The sequence below is a fragment of the Neomonachus schauinslandi genome, chromosome 9 (genome assembly GCF_002201575.2).
Source record: "Neomonachus schauinslandi chromosome 9, ASM220157v2, whole genome shotgun sequence".
NCBI classification, from domain to species: Eukaryota; Metazoa; Chordata; class Mammalia; order Carnivora; family Phocidae; genus Neomonachus; species Neomonachus schauinslandi.
In genome coordinates this window covers 141937704-141960502 of record NC_058411.1, presented here as the reverse complement: position 1 = coordinate 141960502, position 22799 = coordinate 141937704, and the positions used below count along the sequence as shown (strand labels likewise).

The 22799-nt window shown below is 56.7% G+C and overlaps 1 protein-coding gene across 1 annotated transcript in view; it reads left to right on the top strand.

Annotated features, from left to right (window-relative positions):
• The window catches only part of LOC110572399 (cell migration inducing hyaluronidase 1), a 141079-nt gene that overhangs the window by 49123 nt on the left and 69157 nt on the right, over positions 1-22799 (top strand). The window lies entirely within an intron of this gene.

Below are 22799 nucleotides of genomic sequence, written 5' to 3'. Positions count from 1 at the left end.
GAGGTGTTTCATGTTGCATTAGAAATCCCAGCAGACTTCCTGGAGGGGGCTGAGTCTGATGGTCAGGAGACGGGCAGGCTGGAGTCCGCCCGGTGCCCCGCTGAGTGGTCACCGTGCCCCGGCTTCACTGGCCGACAAAGCAGCTCTCTGTCCTCACCAGCGGCAGGCGGAGGAGGACAGTTTTGCTCTCCCAGAGCAGGGGACCATGGCCGGGGCTGGCTGGGGAGTCCCCTCCCTTCTCCTTGTGTCCCGGGGAGACCATGTCCATCGTGAAGGGCCTGCTGCAGCTCAGCTCCGGCTGATGGTAGCCATGTGGGAATTGGGACCTGGGGTGCCAGACCTTTAGATTTTTCCTGCAATGTCGGAAATCCAGATATTTGTGTGAAATTTCTCAATCTTTGAAATACTTAAAAATGCTTTGCAGGCCAGACTGGGTTTCTAGGCTGCAAATTTGTAACCTCTCCTCCCGGCCTTCAGGATCCTCAGCCCACTGAGCAAAGGTCCCCCGCGCCAGCGATGGGGTGGAGGTGGGCTGGAGAGAAGGTTCCAGGAGGGGCCCCACAGCCAAGAAGGGCATAATCCTCTCCCCACTCCCTAAAAAGGGCAGGAATTGCTTCAGTTCGCTTTGGTTCTTGTCCACCACCTTGGTGCTGATATCCAGGCAGGAGGAGTGGGGTAGGACTTCCAGAACCTGGACCCCATTGCCCTCTCAGGCATTTCCAGTTGCACTTGGCCTGACGTCATTCTGCTGGTTTAGCTCATGAGGTCTGCCCACGAGGAGGCTCTTCTTCCCGCCCCTTGCCTTCTCTGTCCTCGGCTTCCTCCCTCTCAGGTGCTGTGGGCCCCCAGAGCCCTCTCTCTGGGAGCTTCTGGGGCCAGTGACAGGGCGGGGAGGCTAGTCGTTGCCCAAGGAGAGCACTTGGCCATATCGGGGAGAATGAATGGCAGCACAGCATGGGGGGAAAGCACACGCCTTAGGATCAGACAGACCTGGGTTCAACTCACGACTCCCCGCCCCCACACGAGCCACATGACCTTGCGACAGTTACCCAGTCTTCCTGCGACTGTCCTGTGTCATCTGTAAAATGGGGATAGTAATTCCTTCCTGGAGGAGATGGAATCCGAGAATGCCTAGTGAGTACCTAGCACAGTACCTGGCGAATAGTGAGAGCTGATCAGTAGTTGCAATTGATCCCCATCTCCTCCTGAATGGCATTTCTTTTTTTTATTGTTATGTTAATCCCCATACATCATTAGTTTTTGATGTAGTGTTCCATGATTCATTGTTTGTGCATAACACCCAGTGCTCCATGCAGAACGTGCCCTGCTCAATACCCATCACCAGGCTAACCCATCCTCCCACCCCCCTCCCCTCTAGAACCCTGTTTGTTTTTCAGAGTCCATCGTCTCTCATGGTTCGTCTCCCGCTCCGATTCCCCCCCTTCATTCTTCCCCTTCTGCTATCTTCTTTTTTTTCTTAACATATATTGCATTATTTGTTTCAGAGGTACAGATCTGAGATTCAACAGTCTTGCACAATTCACAGCATTACCAGAGCACATACCCTCCCCAGTGTCTATCACCCAGTCACCCCATCCTTCCCACCCCACCCCCCACTCCAGCAACCCTCAGTTTGTTTCCTGCGATTAAGAATTCCTCATATCAGTGAGGTCATATGATACATGTCTTTCTCTGTTTGACTTATTTCGCTCAGCATAATACCCTCCAGTTCCATCCACGTCGTTGCAAATGGCAAGATCTCATTCCTTTTGATGGCTGCATAATATTCCATTGTATATATATACCACCTCTTCTTTATCCATTCATCTGTCGATGGACATCTTGGCTCTTTCCACAGTTTGGCTATTGTGGACATTGCTGCTATAAACATCGGGGTGCACGTACCCCTTTGGATCCCTACATTTGTATCTTTGGGGTAAATACCCAGTAGTGCAATTGCTGGATCATATGGTAGCTCTATTTTCAACTTTTTGAGGAACCTCCATACTGTTCTCCAGAGTGGCTGCACCAGCTTGCATTCCCACCAACAGTGTAGGAGGGTCCCCCTTTCTCCGCATCCCCGCCAACATCTGTCGTTTCCTGACTTGTTCATTTTAGCCCTGAATGGCATTTCTAACAGCAGCCCTCAACAACCGACTTCTAGACCCATCCTTGGAGCAGAAGCAAGTTGGATTCCATCTGTACCTGCTTTAGAGATGTTATTTCCATTTCTCTTTTAAACAAAACCATGGCAGATGGTTAATGAATTATGCACACAGTGGCCTCCCACCCAGACCTTTCCTCTGGTCTCATGCGTTTACTGATTCATCAGTCAGCAAACATTTACCGGACACCAAGACTCGTTCTGCGTTCTCGAGGCGCCGCTAGCCAGGGAGGGCGGCGGATTGCAGCAAGGGTGGGGCGCAGGGAAGCCCGCGGTGCTGGGGGGCCGGGGCGGGGTGACCTCAGGGTGAGGCCTGAGGGGAGTCCGGGGTGTGGAGACAGGAACGGGGACAGATGGATCCATGAGAACCGTAAAGCCAGGGTGGGAAGGATGTGGCATAAGGGGGGCCGGGGAGGCCAGATTCCCGGCATGGCAAGAGCCAGGGGGAGCCCCCAGTCCCAGTAGGTGATAGGTGGATGCCCCCAGCTGCGAGCGAGCGCAGGAAGCTTTGCTAGTGGGACTAGACGGTGCAAAATGACCGTCGAGATGTTGGCTGGACATTAGGTAGAGCCGTCCTGTAAGTGATAATAGATTACCTACTATGCGCCAGACACACACGAAATGTCTCTACTGAATCTTCATGATGGCCCTGCGAGGGTGGGTGCCGTGATGGTCCGCACTGTTCAGGCGAATGTATTGAGGGTCGGAAACGTTAGGTGACCGACTGGTCCCAGGTCCTGCAGCTAGCGAGTAGAGCGAGCCTGACTCGAGAGCCCCCCTCCTACCCATGTGTTCATGCACTTGTCCAAATACCATTTATTGAGCACCTACCATGAGGCTGGCACTGCTTAGCTGCTTTGGATTTACCAGTAAGAATGCCTGCCCTCGTGTGGACCCTGATCGACTGCGCACAGACAACTGGCCGAGTGGGACGCCCGGTCTGGGCTGGGGTGCGGGCGGGCCCTGCCGGCGCACAGGTAGGAAGGCTGGGTGTTGATGAGATCCTGCGGAAACTCTCCCCTTGGGTGCTCGCTCAGCCAGCGGCCTGGCCTGGCGTCAGGAGCGAGGCCTGCCGCTCACTAAGGAGAAAGCTGGGAGCGTGGTGGCGTGGCACCTGGGAAGGTAGGAGGCCCCCCCCTACTTTCTGGGTGGGGAAACTGAGGCAGGGAGGCGCCATTGCCCAAGGCCTCCCAGTGAATCAGGGACAGAGCAGGTGAGAACACAGCCCGGTCTTTGTCTAGCTGCCCCTCAGTCCCAGATTGCCGACTCTCCACGGGGTCTGCCCTGGGGGAAGCCGGCCTGGCACACTCACCTTGCAGGCAAGCAGGACACCCAGGCTCCCCGCCCTGCAACCACTCCGCCAGCCTCGCTGGCACTCACGCCCCAGCCCCAGGAGCAGCTGGTCGGTAGGCGTGGACTTCCTGCGTGTGTGCCCCCCTCCACCTCTGTCTGCTCCTTCCTGCGGCTGCCTGTGCCCCAGCCTGGTGGCTCCATGTGGCCCGGGGCGAAGAGCCAGCGAAGCTCCGGCCAGAAGCAGGGGCTGTTAAATCAAGCTGAATGCTGGGACGAGGGGGCCGGTGGGGGAACAGCTGTGGACCCTCGTGCACGGTCAGCCAGGTGACTGCTCTGTCCTGCCCTGTGCTCTCTGGGATTTCTGGGTGGCCACCCCCGGATGACTCAGGGCTGAGGCAGCCCAAAGAGGAATGTCTGCTCCTTTTACTTGGGGCTCCTTCAGCCGGTCGGACCTGAGCAACTGTTCCACAGCCGGCTGGCGCCCGGGCCACATGGGGCTGCCCCTCACTTCCCGTGTCCCCACCTCCCCTTCAGGGCCCACCACCCCCAGGGAACATGCCCGGGGATGGTGGGTAGCGCAGGATGATGGAGATGACCCAGAAGCACAGAGAGGCTGGGGGAGGAGCCGGAGCTAAGTGAGGCTGGGCTGGGGTGGCCCCAGACCCAGCTGTCCTCGGGGGCAGGGCAGCCCCAGAGCCCCAGAGCCCAGCACACACCTTGCCCTGTACTTGCTTCTTCTTTAAGCGCTAGAAGAACCTCCAAGTCAACTGGCCCAGAGCTTCCCTAAATATGAACAATTTGTGAAATGGTTTTAAAGTAATATATGCATATGCTTAACATTTTTTGGTAATAACCAGTGATTTGACAATTATGTATTGGAGGATGAAGCTAATATTTGAAGAAGAATACTCTTAAGAAATATATTAAGTAGCTATTGTGTTATGTGGCATTAAAGAAACCCTATCAGTGACACGTAGGGAGTCAAATGGGAATGCCTATCTTCACCCCTCTTTGTCCTGGTTTTCTGGTGTCCTCTCGACTCATCCCCTGGTCACTGTCCAGGAAAGACAGGTGTTTGAGCGTGACATTCCCATGAACAGAGCATGGTCAGTGGGCCCGGGACTACGCTCATCCCAACCTTTAACAGTTCCACGGTGACTCTGGCTGGGGCTCGGCATGGGGGCAGGCGGGCCATAAGCGAGCTAGAAAGTCCTGTCTGTGGCAGATCAAGTCACCAGGCAGCTGGATTAGACCAGGAGAATGGGAGAAAGAGGGCTGGGATCCTGGAATCTCACGCGGAGGCACCTGACCTCTGTGGCCCCCAGCAGACATTCCAGGGCCCGCCCCTCCCGCCTTCCCCATGCAGAGCTGGGTGAGCTCCCCAACGCACCCCGGCTACACCTCGGCATGACTCCATCCTCAGCGGGCGTGCCCTCTGCTACACCCACTCCACCCAGAAACTTCTCCTGTAGGATGAGGGACAGGTGCTTCCTTTCCCGCCCACATCAGTCTAAATGCTCATGCACGCACTTTGGGCCAGAGCAGGTGGAAGAGGGAAGGACAGACAGAAAGGACAGTCGTAGAGCAGCTTATCCAACCCGGTTGCTGCATCGGTCCCAGCGAGTTTCTGGAGTTTCTGGCTGGACACCTTCCCCACACCTATAAGCTCATGGTGGGTGTGTGACCTACATGTGTGTGTGCTCACCGAGTCACCCCGCCAGCCGGGAGCGCTCCTCCCTCTTACCCTGGGCATGTCACACGCATCTTGCAGCCATCTGAATATCCCGAAGCATTTCTAGCCTGCCCCTGCCCAGCCTGCATTGACTCCCCCTGTTATACTCTCCTAGAATCTCACATTCTCACGTCACATAACTCGTGGTATCGCTTGTAATCCTGCATCTGGTTTATGACTGGTACGCGTCGGTGTCCCGGTAGATTGTAAACTTCAAGAAGGTGGGGAGCACAGCGGATTTGTTGACTGCCGATTCCCCAGTGCCTGGCTCAGTGCTGGACCATTGAATGAATGAATGATAGACTTTGGAGGGAGACAAATCAAGATTTGAATCTTGATCCAGCTAGTTCTTAGGTGTGGGACACGTGCATCTTTCTGAGCATCCCCTCCCTCTGCACCCGTGAACCGAAGCGTGGCCCTTCCCCGGATGGTGCTGTTGGCAGGGCTGTGATCCCGCACATAATCCATTTGGACAGAACCTGGCTTCGACTTACTACTCTTAGGACTATAATAACTGATCATGGTAATGATGGTTTATTGCGTGCTCGCAAGGTGTCACCTGACTTCAAGCACTCTCCCATCCAGGGCGTTTTACATTTTATATTGGCTAAGTGACTTGTCCAATGGCCCATGGAGAGCAAGGGACAGTGCCCAGGGCTTTTTTTTTCCCTAACAGCTTGAGATTTAATTTGCATACCATAAAACCTATTCTTTTACAACGTACGTTTTAGCACATACACAGAGTTGTGCAAGCACCGTCACCACCACTCCCTAGTTTAGACCGTGTCGTCGCCCCAGACACCAGACACCCCCTCCCTTAGCAGTCCCTCCGTTCTCCCGCCCCCCGCCCCCCCCCGACAACCGTGAGTCTGCTTCCTGTCTGCACGGACTTGCCCCGTCTGCACCTGCCACACTGTATCACAGGGCACCAGCAGGACACCCAGGAGCCTTCCCGGAGCATCATGTCTTCAGGCTTCATCCGTTGTGTGGCAGGTCCTAGTGCTTCCCTTCGTTTCACGGCTGAATGATGGTCCGTGGTGTGGATCCGCCACATTTGGTGTAGACGTTCATCAGCTGGGGGGACGTCCGCATTGTTTCACTTTTGGGCGGTCACAAATAGTGCTTCTGTGCACGCGCGTGTTGTCTGTGTGTGGACATGTCTTCATTTCCCTTGGGCCTACATATACCACGGCGTGGGATGGCTGGGTCCTCCGGTAAGTCTGTGATCAACCAGCTGAGACTGGTTTCCAAAGCCGCTGCGCCGTTTTACGTTCCCACCAGCAGCGGGCGATGGGAGCGCCAGACTTCAGGCTAGCTGTGCCTTGACTGTGGGGCGGACGGCTCTGCGCGGTGCCTCACCCTACATGGGCCCTACGGGCAGCTGTCTGTGGGCTTGGCCGTCGGGGCCGATGGAGTCAATGTGCAACCAGGATGTGTCCCCCCTCATCTTGGAGTGGGGGTGCTCGTGGATTCTGAGACCAACAGTTGTGGCAAATGCGTGATGACGACAACCAACACGAGGGCTAACGTTTCTTGAGCACGTGCTATGCTCCAGGCAGGGAGCTGAAGGCCTCCTGACGCTGTCCTGGCTGCACGTGAGCAGACGCGGGGCTGTGTCACTGCTTGGTGACAAGCAGCAGCTTGGAAACCAGCTCGTTTCTTTTTCCAGAGACTCGGACGGAAGTGAGAGAAGCTTGCCGGTCGGAGGCTCCGAGGCCACTGGCCGGGGAAGGGTTTGGGTGGCACGCTGGAAATCTGGAAGAACCCAGTGGCTGGAAGGAAAAGGAAAGTGCCCGAGCATTAGTGCGAAGCCCTATTTCTTGGATCAGGAACTTGGCCACAAATGTTAAAGCCTAGCAAGCGGGGTCGTTCTGGTCACAGACTTGGGGGCTGCAGGTAGTTTCCCTTTGCTGGCGGCGGATCAGGAGCCCCGAGGCCATTTCTAGAAAGATCCATTCCTGGGTCCGAGCCCAAATGTACAGAATCAAAATCTCCAGGAAAGAGCTCATGAATTCTTAAATTCTTAAAGGGCTCATAACTCTTAAATGGCCTAGGTGGTTTTTAGGTAGCTTTGGGGACCCAGTGGCTCGTGAACTTCAGGCTCCATGGGAATGAAAACTATCCATGAAGCCAGTGTGAGCCAACAGCAGGCTTGCAGGGTCCCCGGCAGCAGCTCAGGACCCCTTCGTGCAGGGAGGGCACCGAGGAGTTCACCATGGGCTGCTGATTAGGCCCTTCACGCCCTGCGCCCCGGGACTAGGACCCTCAGCATCAGATATCTCTCCCCTCCTCTCTGGCAAGTGTCTTTGGTTGGCAGCTCTGTGGCCGTGTGATGATCCTGGTCACCAAAGGTGGTGGCCAGCAATGCTCCCAAGAAGACAGGTCCTCCCCCTGCAGGCTCAGAGCCCCATTCTGAGCCCCCCTCCCAGCTCGGCAAAGCCACGGGCTAGTTCAGGATGTTACAGAGCTATGCGATGCTGAGGCAGGTGACCACCAGCTCCATAGTAGGTGCCCCGTAGCAGGTGCCCGTCAGCCCGCCCCCCAGCCCAGAGGGCATGGGGGCAGCGGGCATGGACGGTGACCTGCGGAGGCACGTGCTCATCCTGGGGCCCCCTCCCTGGTTTTCAGTGAGGTGGAGACGCCACGGTGCACAGCTCTTGAGCGTGTGCCCTCTCCTCCAACACCTCCAACAGGACAAGGGGGACTTTATCCTCAAGAGTGGGCCACAGGGCTGTGCTCCCAACATGGCAGGTTGAGCAAGGATGATCTTCAGACCGTTAAGAAGGAGATGGCCCAGAGGGGAAAAAAAACAAAAACAGAAAGTGAATTATTTACTGGAAAGTCTGAAGAAAAACACAACAACCGGAGAAAGAGCCCTGTAGGATGCTGCAAGGTCGGGGAGGGCTGAGGTGGGGATGCTTGTACTCCGGCCGTGCCCCCGGGCCCCCAGCAGCCCCTTCCTTAGGCAGGAACCTCTCGTGCCCCATGGTTCTGGGAAAGGGCCGATGAGAGATTTGGGCCCAGGACCGCCGCCCCTCAGTGGCCCCTGCCTCTTGCTCTGACCCCTTGGGTTGGCCTCACACAACCTGCTCCACACCTCGTAACACATTTACAGGCCTGTTGGCTCTGGAACAGCTGGTGGGGAAGGCAGAGCGTCAGCGTGCCAAGACCGGAGCCCACGGGGCCCTTCGCTCTGGTCCACACTCACGCCGTGGCTGGCACTTCTAGGGAGAGAGAGGAACTTGAGCTCACATTGCCCTGTTCCTGGAGAATCTCTCCGGGGTTATCTTCCAGCAAGTATCAGCAGGAAGGGAAGGAACCCGCCTCTCTCTGTTCCTCGGGAGGGCGAATCCTCGGAGAGCCCGGGCAGCCGGGAGCCTGTGGGGGCAGAGGCCGCGCTGGCAGCTGCTGGTGGCAGGGAAAGGTGGGGCACCTGCCCGAGCAGGTGGTGGGTCTGGCTGGCAGCCAGATGCTGGCGGCTGGACCGCCAGCCCCACATGCATCAGGCGGGGACTTCAAATGCTCCGACAGCTTTGCTGGCCCAGAGGGTGCAGCCTGCACATGGAAGGGAAGGGGAGCCTCGGTGGAGGGACGGGGTGCGGGACGCTCTCCCCAGAAGCAGCCCTACAATGAGGGTGCAGCCCCCTGAGAGGGGCCCAAGTGCACTGGGCAGGGTCAGCCCATATGTCTGCTCCGTGCTCCCAGGGTCTGGCCTCGACCTCTCACAGCTCGCATGTCCCCTGATGGGTTCAGACCCCCTCCCCCATGGCTTCAGGGCCCTCTGTAAACCGTGTCTACAACCCACATCTCCCTCCTGATCTCCGAACCCACCCACGTGACTGCCTACTGCACAGCGTGGCTGCCAACAGCATCTCAAATTCAGCAGGGCATGCAGCCAGCTGGGAAATCTGCTCACCATTCCCTTGGCCTGGGGCCCCCCTCCACCCCAGCCACAAAGCCCTGAGTCATCCTGGCCTCCTCCTTCCTGCTCACCCCTTCACACAACCAGCTCTGCCAGGGGCCCAGGAGACTGTGGGCCAGTCCTGGCTTCAGTGTCCGCACACGCTACAGGTATGGGGTGGAGGACAGGTTTACAGAGGACACGTAAGGCTTCTCTTAATTTGAAAGTCACGTTTGGGTAAGTGGAGTGGGCAACAGGGAGGGACAGAGAGAGGGGGAGCAAGAAAATGTATCAAGAAGCAAAGTGTTGATGAGCATAATTGGAGAAGCTCTCAAAAGTGAGGCAGAATGGAAATATGGAGAATTAAGCACAATCCATGAGCGGGTGTGAGACTCCCAGGCAGGGGCACTGGGTGAGCAGAGACACAGGCAGAAATGGCCAAGGGTCACCTGGGAGACCGTGTGTGGCGCACGACGTTGCAAGTTAATGGGCACAGGGAGCGATGAGTTAGGCAGGGAGCACACTGTACTGAGCCTTCCAAAGCGGGTAGGCCGTGGCCGTGGGGAGGGGGCGGCTCTGGGGGCTTTCGAGCAGACTGAATACAGCGGCTATGTGTTCGGGGAAGACGTCCTTGGCGGGGCGGGCTGGAGAGAGAGGGAGCTGTGGTGGTTGCCCAGGCAGGGGGTGGAACAGCGTAGCCTCGTCAGGGTCAGTGGGCCAGGCGAGGCTGGAGGCGCCGGGGAAGCTTCGGCAGGAATTGGACAAGTGGCTGGTTGACGGAAACGGGGTGGGTGACAGCTTTCTTATTGGTGTGTCCTTTTCACTCCTCCTGGAAGACAGGCCCTAAGGGTGGGGTGAGGAGGAGCCACGTTGTCAGGGACTTTGTGGAGCACGGCCGTGCCAGGAGGGCTGGGTGGGGATCCACGGCACAGGGCCTCAGCGAATAGGAGGCCAGCCCAATGTGACTCCAGGTCTGTCTGCTTCTCAGAACTCTAGGGTTGCCAGTGACAGAAACCCAACCCCAAATCACTCCAGTCAAAAGCAGAGGGCGAGGGCTCAGTGAACGCTGGGTAGGATGGAAAGACAGATTGTAAAAGGAGTAGTGGGGGATCCGACCTCAGGGTAGCTGAGAGCGGGGCTCAGAGATGGTCAAGACTTTCCCTCCCTGACTCTGTTTCCCTCTGCTCCTCTCTCCTCATTGGCTTTTGGATCTCCCAGGGTGGACCTACAGGGAACAGGGAAGTGGATGGGGCTGCTGCCTTATAGGAAAACACTCACTGCAGCAATAAGACGGTCCTCAAACTCCGTCTCTGGCCCCCAGTCTGAAACCCCAGGGGAGGGGCTCATCGTGGGACTGGAGCAGGTGTTCTGTGGACCAGTTGGCTCAGCCTGCCTGGAGGGGCGCTGACCCACGTGGGAGGCCCCATTGTGACTGCATGGGAACAGGAGGGCCAGATCCTAGAAGAGAGGAGGTGGGCAGACCCTTTTGGGGTCCACACTCCTCCACAGCAGGACCAGGCAGGAACAGGGCAGGGCCAGGAGACAGGGAGTCGGGCCCGTGACCAGCAGGATGATTACTCTGTCTCTGGCTGAGGTTCCTTTTAAAGCTAAGGGAAGTCATTTGTCCATTGATTTGTTGGTGCATCGATTCTGTTATTCATCCAACAAGCATTCACTGAATCCCTCCTCTGTGCTGGATCTTGGACCACGGACACAGAGGTGAAGACCGTAATGTTCGCTGCCCTCTTGAAGCTCACATTCTAGTGGGAGAAACATGTAACAGTCTTTGACAGTAATAATAACGCACAAGGACAAGCGTTCAACAGAGAAGGGAAATGAGGAAGAAAGCAGGGATTAATTCCTCTTGGAAAGCCAATAAAGGCTCTGGGAAGAGGAATCTTGTAAGTCGTCCTGGATGGGTGGCAGGGTTTCTCTTGGCCAGTGATGCTGGAAAAGAGCCTTCTAGGCAGAAAGAGTGGCATGAGGAAAGGGGAAAACAATGGGAGTGCATGGGGCCTGTGGGGCGGTCTTCTGGTGGTCTGGGAGGCCTGAGCATAGCAGGTAGTGTTGGGTTGGAGAGTGGCAAGAGGTGAGATTGGGTAGGCAGCTAAGGGCCACTTCACATAGGACCTCACAAGATTTCAAGGGTTTCAAGGGTTTTGGAAAGGTGTGGAGTACAAGATCTGAGAGCAAGGTTATGGGCAGCAATGTAGGGGACGGGTCAGAAGGAGGGAGAGACGGGAGACAGAAGACTGGTCAGGCTTGAATGTCTGGCATGAATGTCCAGCAGGGCAACATAGGGGTTGTGCTTGAGTCCACGACTGGAGAGAAGATGAGGAGGTAGACATCATAGCTTCCGCGTGGGCAAACGGGGTCATGAGCTTTAGAAAGGGAGGGGGCCGAGTTTGCTGGGCAGGAAAGGGCACTTATCTGAGAGTTCACTGCGATCCAGCCAAGGGACTACTAGTTTCTGAGAATAGCAAAGCAGCTAGAAAAAAAATGCAATGGCTTGAAAGTCTGATGGTTTGGACCCCAGAAGAGACATATTACTTACTGATTATGTGAATTCGGACAAATCCCTTAATCTCTGGGCTACAGTGAGGGACAAACCAGATCATAAGTGAATCACCCGATGCCTGGGACCTAGAAGGCCCTCAATGTGTGTCATTTCAACTCGGAATCTTCCGGGAATCAGTGGTTACTTTCAACGTGTTTTTGGAAATTGGAGAGCTCTAAATAATAACTAAGAGCAGCAATGGTATTAGTTTGGTATTGAGGACAGCAATCTGTTTTTATGGCATGGGAAACGTTCTGACCCAGTTTGCAAACATTTCCTCTGGCATCGTCTTCCTTTATACAGAAACATGTTTAAAAAAAAAAAACACAACCTTTTGTCCCCACTCAAAGAAGGGCTTTACCCCTCTGCCTTCATGTCACAACATACTTTGAGGGATATTCTCACCCTCTCCCTTTCTCCCTTTTATGCCAGGACCCCGGAGGACAGCCAAACAAGGTGGGGCGTATCTCATTTCCAATACCGAAGGGGAAGACAAAGTGTGTGCCGTGCTGAGTGTCTGGAAGCTGTTTATTTGATTTTCGGCTGTCTTTGTTCCAACATGAATTGAATTGTAAACACACGAGAGCAGCTGCTAATAGGTACCTAAAGATTTGAGGAGCAAATGCCCCCAAGGCACACACTCATGGCGCCATCTTTACGAGTCCTTCATGAGCCCATTCTGCTCACTCCTGTCCAGCCCTGGGATACGGAGTGAGTTGGGGACATCACATCCTCTGTCCTCACAGAGTCCTGGCCATGATAGATGGGACTGTAGCCACATGAGAGAGCCACTGAGAATAGGGTAGAAATCTACACAGAAAAACACGTGTCTGTAAGTTCCAATGCCCATTTAAGATCTTCAGAGACAAAGGCGAGGTCACTCCTTTATGGGTTGAAGAACTATGACTTTTTTGGTTGCAAGTAACAGAACCCAAGTCTGAGTTCAATTTAGCAAGATAAAAAAAAAAAAAAGAGCATGAGGTTGGATTTATTATAAGGACCCAGGGGGTGTCTCCTAGAATCAGAGGCAGGTATAAAGCCAGGCCATACGAAAGGACTGGAACCGGGAGAAAAAGCATCAGCCTAGTTTTGGTCAGTTGTACCCACTGGTCCAATCCGTTGGCTGAGTCAGGAGTCCTGCCGAACAAACATGGTTCCAGGAGTGCCATCCTGAGAAAGGGCAGGTCGGTCCCAGGGTCTGGAGCACAGAGTCAAGACCTTGGCTCACAGCAGAGGTTTGGGAAGCCTCAGAATATAGGGGTCTTTGCAACCCTGAGAAGGTGCTTGACCCAATTCAAGTGGCATGGATCTCATAGCAAGAGGTAGGACTATTCAGGAAAGAGATGGCCACACGGAACGTAGATCATAAACACCAGTATCAGCCATAAGGGCGAGCACTGTCTCCTTGTCTCTGTACACCCCCCCCCCCCCCCCCCCCCCAGACTCAAGGACAGCAGTGTCCACTTAAGAGGGCCTGGATAGATTGAATTGTATGAAACTGCCATTTTTGGTAGATCAAAGTGGTTGAATACTGATAATTTCCTATTTCCAACTCAATACATGATGTATGTACATTGAGTTGAACTGGGACCCAACTTTGAATCTTCAGTGTGAGGCCCTGGGCAAGCCATGGGTTCGATGGTTTTCACGGCCCATCCCTGCTCCAAGGTGCTGGAAATACAAGACTAGGGACACACAGAGACTCAGAGGCCGGAAGAAGCTGAAGTCAGGTCCCAGCCAGGCACCATCCGGCCCCTGCGGGCCCTCGGGATGCCCGTGGGGCCTGCCCTGAGCTGACAGGACTGCCTCCTCCCTTAGCCAGGACCGCTTGCTCCCATTTTATGGTGAAAAGCAAGGACTAACTTTTTCCAGCTGAAGCCTCTGGAAGATCTTAGGCAACACAGCCAACTTGGGCTGGACATCGGCCAGCGTCCCGGGCTGCCGCTCAGCTCAGCAGAGGAGGCCAGGGCCCGAGGCGGGGGCTCTGGGTGCTGCTGGCCACTGCTCTGCGGGTGACGTACACGTCGGCAGCGGCCCCGGGGACCAGGCTGAGGCCGCGGGGGACCCTGCAGGCCCTCTGCAGTCTCTCCTCTGGAAGTCCGCTCTCAGTACCATCGGGGGGCGGGAGTCTTGAGGTCCTGACCCCTCGGGGCAGCCCGTCTCTGGGGAGCATGCGCAGTTTCCAGCAACTGCCCTTCCAGAGGGTATACAGCTAGTGATGGGTGGTCACTTTTACGGAGTGCCGACTGCATACCCGTGCTTTCCGAAGCACTTTGTATACGTTGTCTTTTAAAACTCAAAGAAATCAGTATTGCGCTGTGTGTTAACTAACACAATTTAAATTAAAAAAATAAATAAATAAATAAAATTTTCTCAAAACCTCCATTAGGCAGAAGAGACTAACAGCCTTAGGTGCCGGAGAGGAGTGTAGCCTGAAATGTTGAAGGGGTGAGTCTACAAAGTTGGGGGGAAAGGGGAAACACAGGAAAAATAAATCCGCGAGATGACAGCATCAAATGTTATGAAGCTACTCCTATGTTAGTAAGAACCTACGGGAATTTCCCAGAATTGCAGAACCACTTAGTGGCATGTGTGGGGCTCAAATTCACATCTATTAAAACCGAAGCGCCCCCTCCCCAACGTGCAGTGACTGTCCGGACACAGGTGCGCTGCCACTCACATTTCTGTCCGCAGTGGCCATCTGAGGAAGGGTCCGCCGTCACCGGCGTCTTGCCATCAAGGAAGCTGGAGAACGGAGAGGTACCAGGACTTGCCCAGCTTCGCACAAGGGCTAAGAGGCCAAGGTGGCATTTGACCCAAGGACACCTGCCCCCCGAGCATGGTTGGGTTTGAGGACAGCAACAAACACAGCTTTGTCTGCCCACGTCCCCCCAAACCGCACTCCATGTGGGGTTCCCCAGGGCAGGCAGATGAAAGCAGCTGTGCAGGATGGCACATTTGTGCAACTGGGGACCACTCCCCAGTTATAACACGTGGACTGCGGATACACACAAGAACATGGACGCATCTCAGAAACGTGCTGAGGGAAAGAAGCCTCGCACGGGACTACATTCTGGGTAATTCTGTTTATACAAAGTTCCACAGCAGGTGAAACGAATCTATGGTACAGTTTGGATGGAACAATTGTTGAGCCTCACAAGAGGGAGTTGACTGGGAAGGGATGTGAGGGAACTTTCTGGGATGATAATGTTCCACCTTGATCGGGGCTTGGGTCACACAGGTACAAGCATTTTCCAAAGCTCAGCAAATACACACTTAGGGTTTGTGCATTTCATTAGATACAGATTTTACCTAAAAAGAGTTCAGGGGCGCCTGGGGGGCTCAATTGGTTAAGCGTCTGACTCTTGGTTTTGGCTCAGGTCATGATCTCAGGGTCGTGGGATCGAGCCCCGTGTCGGGCTTCATGCTCAGTATGGAGTCTGCTTGAGATTCTCTCTCCCTCTCCCTTTGCCCCTCCTGCTCGTACACTCTTTCTCTCTCCCTCTAAGATAAATAAATGAATCTTAAAAAAAAAAGATTTTGAAAAATTTAAATGAATATTGAGCTCTAGTTAATAACAGGCATACCGAAGTATTTAGGCAGAGCGTGCTGGTGCTCACAGTTTACTCTGAAATGCATCCAAAAGCTAAGGTTGCTTTCTGGATGGATGGATAGAGGTATGGATGGATGGATGCGTACTTACGTGATACAGTAAATATGGTGAGATGTTACTGGTAGCCTCTCGGTCGTGGGTATGTGGGTGGTCGCAGCAAACTTCCCTCCACGTGGCTGTATGTTTGGAAAATAGCCTGGTAAAATGTTGGGAGTGTTGCAGGGGGACAAGCAATTATGTGGAGCCCTGGGGTCCCCTAGTGGTGAAGCAGGGCCCCCAGACCTCAGGGCCGGTTGGCGAGCTTCTCCAAGCAAGTGCCACCATACTTCCGCACCTCCGTCCCATCCCTCATGCGGGACCTCGTTGTGAGTCGGCACTGACGTACGCGTTCCCCTGGGTCTCCCTTCACGGAGAGAAAGCAGAGGCCGGGGAAGCCTCCCCTGGGGTCTCCCAGGAGCCTTGATTTCTAGGGACCCCTCCCCGGTAGGTTTATCAGAGCCCATTTTCTCCCAAAGATCACGGGCTTTTTGTTCATCGCCCTAAGCTGCGAGTCACACCTGCCCGTGGGAGCACAGGTAACCGCTGGAGCCTGGGGCCCACGGGGCTGTAAAGCAGCCTCGGTTGGGCCCCCACCTGGTGTTGCTTCCTGTAGGTGTGTTTGAAGTCATAGGAACCCAGCGTGGTTTCTGCAAATAAATAACCCAAGAGAACACAAGCCCCCACAGATCAAAGGAGGACTCTGGCCCAAGCTGGAACCAAAATCAAGCATGCTCTTCCGACCCCAGTCTGGCCGGGCAGTGGGAAGAGCGGGGAAAGTCTGTGTGCTGTGCAAACACTCCCCGTCTCTGCCCTTCCGGGGTTTGTGCGAGCCTGGGAACGGGAGCCGGCGAGAAGGCCGCGCTGTCTGAACGGCTGCCAGGCCCGGCTCGCCACATTCCAGCCCCGCTCCCAGACGCAGCAGGTGCCTGCAAACTGGCCTCGTGTTGCATCTGCCCCCAGGGGCTCCCGGGGCCGCTCGCCCGAGCCAGGCTCTCAGGTCAGCGCTCTGGGCCCTGGCTCTGGGAGGAACTTGTCATGGCCTATTCCTTTGTGGGGAGCGTGGCGGCCTCCAGGTTACCGTCGGGGGCACTGGCGGGCAAGGGAGCTGGAAGGAGATGCTTGGTGGCAGCAGAAGGGAACGAGGACTGAGGAGGAGTCTCAGGGCACCAGAAGGTCAGTGTGCCCAAGAATCGCTGCATTGGTCTGTCTGTGGCCTCAGCCAAGGCTCCTTGTTGGCAGCAAGCTCCCAGAGGCCGCTGCTGCTGGTCCCCCGACCACCCTCCAAGTAGCCCTGCCAACGGCCATCCCTCCCTTCAGGAAGCTCAGGGCCGACGAGCAAACTCACAAGTAAATAAATGATGACAAACTATGGCAAGTGGAGAAAGCACTCCCGGGCACTGAGAGAGGACCTTGTTCACAGGGCAGGGGTTTGGAGGAGCCCCTCCGAGAACCAGGCGTTAGGCTGATACCCAATGGATGGGGTGGGGCGAGCATCCCAGGCGTAGGGGTGGCCCATGAGAAGGCCCCAGGGCAGAAACAAGCTGGGCATCTTCAGAGGACAGGACCACGGGACCAACGCAGCGGGGGTGGAGACCTGTGTGGGATGAAGTTGAGGCCGCGCGGGGCTGGGTGAGGAGTCCCGCCTTCCTGCCAGGGGGGAGAGCAGCCGTTGGAGGGTCTTAAACAAAATGTGCCATGACCCGTGTTGGCTGGTCCGCTGCAGAGGGACTGTGGTGGGGACGGGGCACGATGGTCCTTACCGGGTCCTATAGGAACGAGTCTTGGGCCGTGGCGGTGGCAATGACTTGCTTTCTTTCTAATGTGGGCTACTTTTCTAGGGACACGCATGTTTTGGGGACTTGGGACAGCTGGAGAAAGGAAGTCTCTTTCCCAATACAGTAATAGGAGGCCTCATTGATTAAACTGGATATTTTGTGAGCGCAAAAACACCTGTAAGAAACTGACCTTCCTCTTGCCTTCCCCTTTTGGATCCTTTTCAGTCAGGATGGTTTCCAAAGTAACTGTCGAAAGCGCAACTCAAATTGGCTTAAATGAAAAAGAGCCATTATTGGCTTATGTAATTGAAAAGGTCAGGGAGAGCACTAGCTTCAGGCAGGGCTGGATCTGGGTGCTCAAGGATGGCTGCTCTCCATCTGTAGGCTCTGCCTTCCTCTGCAAGCTTCATTCTCTGGCAGGCGCTCTCAATACAGAGACAAAGATGGCCCCAGGCCATTCCAGGCTTACCAACCTCTGTGGGTGAGGACCAGCCTCCCAGTAGTTCTGTGTCTTGGGTCCTGTGACCATCACTGAACCGATCCCAGCAGCCAGGGAATAGAGCATATTCCTTGGCCAGGCTGGGTCCCATGTCTACCTCGGTGGCCAAGGTGGCACGTCAGCCCCACCTGAACCACAGGGGCTGCGAGGGAGGGACAGAGGGTTGCCCAAGGAACAGTGAGCTGCTGAAGGTCCACAGTGGGCTCCTGAATCCGTGGCCTGGTTTTGCCCTTTCTGGAATTCTCCTTGTCCTGCCCCCATCCAGTTCTCCATCTGTCTCATTGCATTCGAGTGCAGCACATTCTCCCACAAGTTGTTAAGACAGATTCTCCCATCGGGCAAAACTCAGATTCATCACCTCATGTTCTAAATCTGTGTCTGGACCTTGCCTCTCCTAAGGGGACCTGGCCCTGGGGACAGGAGCATTCTTCAGCCCCCACAGGTCCTTGTTTCCAGTTTGGAGGAAGGCCCTGGTTCATCGTCCATGTGCCTGAATGCAGTGGGGGAGCCTGTCCTGAGTGCAGACACGGGTCCTGACCAGCACCTCTGACACACTGCCCGCATCAGCATCATCCAGGCTCAGGGGTGTGTGCAAACGTGGATGGCCGGGGCCTGCCCCAGGTCCACCGCATCAGAACCCTCAGGGTGGTGGTGTGATCTGCACACACACACGTGCACACACACCTGTCCAGCTCAGCTGTCCGCTCCCCCTGCTCTCAGGGCCTCGGGGGCGAGTCTCTCTGCCACTCCCCTTCCTTCCTTTACTTCTGGAAGGAGGTGCATCGGGGCAGCAGGTCCACGGTGCAAAAACAGTTCGAACACACAGAAGAGAACCACAGTTAGTGCGGCTTCAAGGCAGTTAGCGTTTTCCAGGGCTCTGTGGTTTTGAGAACTCCTTTTCCTCCCAGGCATGCACCGGGTGGCCTTGGCAGGCTCTGTCACCTCACCTCCCTTCCTCCTGGCCACTAGAATCTGGACGACAGCTGTAAGTTGGGCGCGTGCAGCCCATGTACCGTGCCTGGAGGGCTGCTCCAGAAGGCTGAGCGGTCAGTGGTGAAGGCGCTGCGTGCAATGTGGATGGCGCAAGCCTTGCTGCACCGTTCACGTAAACCAGGACCCGCCGCCCCAGGTACCTGCTGGTTGCTGCCCTCACGTCCGTCCCACCTGACCGCGTACCTGGTGGAGCGCTGAGCCAGGCAGCCCTCGCTGTGATGAAGGGCATCGTTTCTGTAACGGGTCCTGCCTCGACCGTGTGCCCCGTGCGCATCTCTCCTTCCCGCCTGAGCCTCCCCGGTCACAGCCCCGGGTGCTCGCTGCTGGGCACTGCCCCCCACCTTCTCCTCACCCCTGCTGTGTGGTCCCCTCTGTCCTGTGACCTCGTCTCTGCCCCAGCACCTGGCTCCTTTCGCTCTGTGGCCACACCGAGCTCCCCCTGCCTATCCCCAGCACACCCCTGTCCTGTCCCTGCTCCACTCTCAGCACCTCCCCGACCACCCTATACAAGGGCAGCTCCTTCCCCCCGCTCTGCCGGACTTCCTCCATCGCTCTGAGCAGCATTAGACACACACGGAGTGTGTGCGTGTATCCTGCATTCTGCCTCTAGCCCCAGCACCTGTGTCCCCGCCCCCCGACTGTGTGCTTGCACCCGACCCCGGGCGGGGTCTTCTCCTGAGCTGTCATGCAGTAGGCACTTCGTAAATGCGTGCTGAGTTCATTCGAGTCCAGCGGCGGAGCCCTCCAGCTGCATGCGGGCCCAGCCCTGCGGCAGCATCTTCGTGAAGAACACGTGGGCTGGCTCTGCGCGCAGCCCCCCATCTGCCCCTGGCAGGCAGCAGGATCAGGTCCGAACTCCTGCCCCGAAGGTGCTTCAGGACCCGGCCCCTGCCCGCCCTCACCTCCGCCGCTCCTTGGCGCTCCTACACCTCGCCTGTATTTAGCACTGATTTAGGGGCTCTTTGAAACAAAGCTCCTCGTGGGAGTGAGCCCTCCCACCCCCCTCAGGCAGGAGCCCCCTTGGTGTGGACGATGGGCCAGCAGGGCCATCACAATACCCTGGGGGGGTAAAGCAGGTGGCACCCTAGCAGGAGGGGACCAGGAGAAGGCCAGGGACATTTTGCAGGAATTTCCCGGGAACCTTGGAAACAAGTCGGCACACGTGGTGTAACCTTAGGCCAGGAGAGATGCCCGGCCAGCTGCTGATGCTAGTGTTTTCAGCTAAAAAACACAGCTGATGAAGTGTTTCTTGGCATAACCCCTTATCCAGCCAGTTGGAAGGTGTGCGGCCTGGTGGTTGGACTCGGAAGGGCACACCGGCTTGCCCCCACCCATGTATAAGGAAGCTGAGAAGGCCGGGTGTGGGGGTGGCACGTGAGCCCTCCCTCCACATGAGGCTCGCTTACGTAGAGAGCCATGTGATGAACTGAGCAGACCAGACTGAAGCCCAGATGCGGGGAAGGGCAGGGAGGCTCCTGGGAGAGGAATGGCATCCTGGAGAAGCCCTCGTGTGCTGTGGCTGGGGGCCATGTGACAGAGGCTGGCCCCTCTGGCTCCGGGCAGCTTTCACAGTGAGGCGGGAGGCGAGGTGGGGAGCTCCTGTGGGCCAGGCACCGGGGGGCAGGCTCTCCTCCTGGGGGGAAAGGCTCGGCTGGTGAAGGCCGAGGTGAAGCTCTGCGGGGGTGACCGGGGCAGTGGCCGCATGGACAGTGAGAGGGCTGACGCATGGATGTGTGCGGGTGGAGGGAAGGAGGAACCCTACAAGGGGCCAGACTTTCTGCGTGAATAGGTGAGCCTGGAGGTGCCGGGCATCTGATGCCTGGGGACTGGGGGTAGGGACACAGGGACACCTGGGTCACCTTTTAGAGTATGCACTGCCCCCCTCCACCCCCAGAGAGTGCTGGGCTTAGCAGGGAAGGAGAGGCCAGGACACTTGCTCGCTGCAGCCTGCAGTCCGCTCACACCGACCTTGGACTCTGTGAGTCTGGGGAGAAGATATCCCCTCTTCCTTTCTGATCCTGTGGTGGGATCCTTCCCCTCTCCATTGAGGGAATGACTTAAAAGACTTTTAAAAAGTTACAATTATAGAAATTATCAGCTTGTTTAAATGTCTCCAGTTCCTGCTTTCATACTCCCACCCGGTGTTTTAGAGAGCACCGGACAGAGTCTGAAGATGCAGTGCGGGCAAATAGCCAAGTTGCTTGTTCATTCAGCAGCCCCCTGGCGAACACATGCACTCACTGTCCGGTGTTGCTGGATGGCCGCTGGGGGCCAGGCTGCCAGCTGCGGTCTGCAGGAGAAGCAAAGCGGGCTTACCCCCAAGGAGCCGGCAGCCCGAGTGTCCAGGGAGAATCATTTGGTAAATTCCAAGGACAGAAAGGGAGAAGCTTGAAGAAAGGTTTGACCAGTAAACTGTGGATGCAGAGGAAGAAGCCACTGATAAAGATGTTAGGTCCCCGGAGACTCGGGGGAGGTCGAGATGGACTCAGAGCAAAGGCAAGTTTCTGAAGGTGGGAGGTGGACAGGGAAGAGAGAGCATTTAAGTCCAGGAGGCGCAGACCACGTGCAAACCCGCCGGGGGGCTGGGGGACGTTCGCGGGAAGCCGGCTGGCGATGGAGATGGGACCTGCTCCCTGCGCTGGGTGCTTCCTGTCCCTCCCCCAGCCCCCCGCCGCCCCCCTCACCAGTCCCTGCGTGGCTCGTGTCTCAGCATGGCGCCCCCAGACGAGTGGTAATTTAGTACCGGGAGGGGTAAATAAGTCATCTCTTACCTTTTGTCTCCCTCCCCTCCTCTCTGAGGCTCTGCCGACCCGCTGTGAGCGGCCAGCCAGGCCCCCCTGGAACAAAACAATGAACCGAGCTGTTGTCAGAGGACTTCCTCCACCTGCCCCTGGGGCCCCTGGGGCCGAAGGGGTCCCCCCAGCCCCTGCGTACCCTCCCCAGTGGGCAAACCGTATCCAGGCACAACCTCTGCCCAGGGCCCAGCGTGCGGCTCCCAATGTGTCATAGCTGCGTGCCCCCCACCTCCATAAACCTGGCCCCGAGGGGGTGAGGTTCCTATGTCATCCTCCATGTCAAGCTTTCGAGAAAGCATCTCTGGTTTAGCGGTGCCTCATAACTGACGACCCAATACTCACCATTTATCAGTGAAAGAGGCTCCCGAAAAATCCCACCTAGGAAGTCAGAATGAGGGTCGGCGGCCTCGGGCAGCGAGTGGGGGCCGGGCCCGGATGAGGACGATGGGCATCATTCATGGAGCGCCATGGCTCCGTCCCTGCGCTTCACACCTGCATGGCTCGTTCCATCCCGTCCAGCGGCCCCCCGGGGCGGCTGCCCTGCTCCCCGCCGGCAGCCGAGGGGACGGGGCTGCGAGCATTCAGAGAAGGGCCACAATCACACCGCTCTTCCACGCAGCCGGCACCGCAGCTCGGGTGGGTCTGGTGACAGCCTGACGGTGAGAGCATTTAGCCAGCACGCTGTGCAACACTCCCGCGGTGACGCTGAGCTCACGGCGGGCAAATGTCTCTTCTGAGCCGCAGAACGCTGTCCTCAGGTGTGAGCACACGGGAGCACGGCCCGGCCCACCCCCGGGGCTTCTGACGTGGGGAGCCAGGCACTCTGTGGGCGGCTGAGGCTGCAGTGATCCCACGGGGCTGGGGGGGAGGGGGGCTGACACTCGTGGTCGCCGGCACCGCTCGCCCGGAACGGCGTCGTTGTGGCTGAATTATCTGCTCCAGGGCTGAAGCTCCAGCAGGGTCGTTAGGAGCTGGTGTGCGGGGAGGGCCACGCTCGTTGTATAGATTTCGGTGCCCATGGCGTAGGGTGATGGGACCGGGGACCATTTTGAGGGCGGAGGTCTTCCCTTCCTGGTCCACCAGCGCCAACATGGTGCCTGCTCAGGGGGTGTGGAGACAAGCGGCAAAGACGTGGATGCCGTCAGGCCGGGGAGCCGGTTCAGTGTGTGATGAGGGGCTTGGGTTCGGTAGGCACAGGGAACCCCCCGTATAGAAGGAGGGGTTTTGTCTGGGGAAGGAATTTTTAGCCTCTGTGGGTGCATCAAAGGTGTCTGAGGCCTGTTTACTCTCCAAATGATGACTTGAAGTCATGCCTCTGTTGAAACGGGGGCAGGAACAGATGGGCCCCGTCTCCCCCCACCCCGCCCTGCCTCCCTCCTCCCCAAACAAGCAGGGAGGCGGGGAGGTGACACGTGTCCCCCAAGTTCGAGTCGGACAG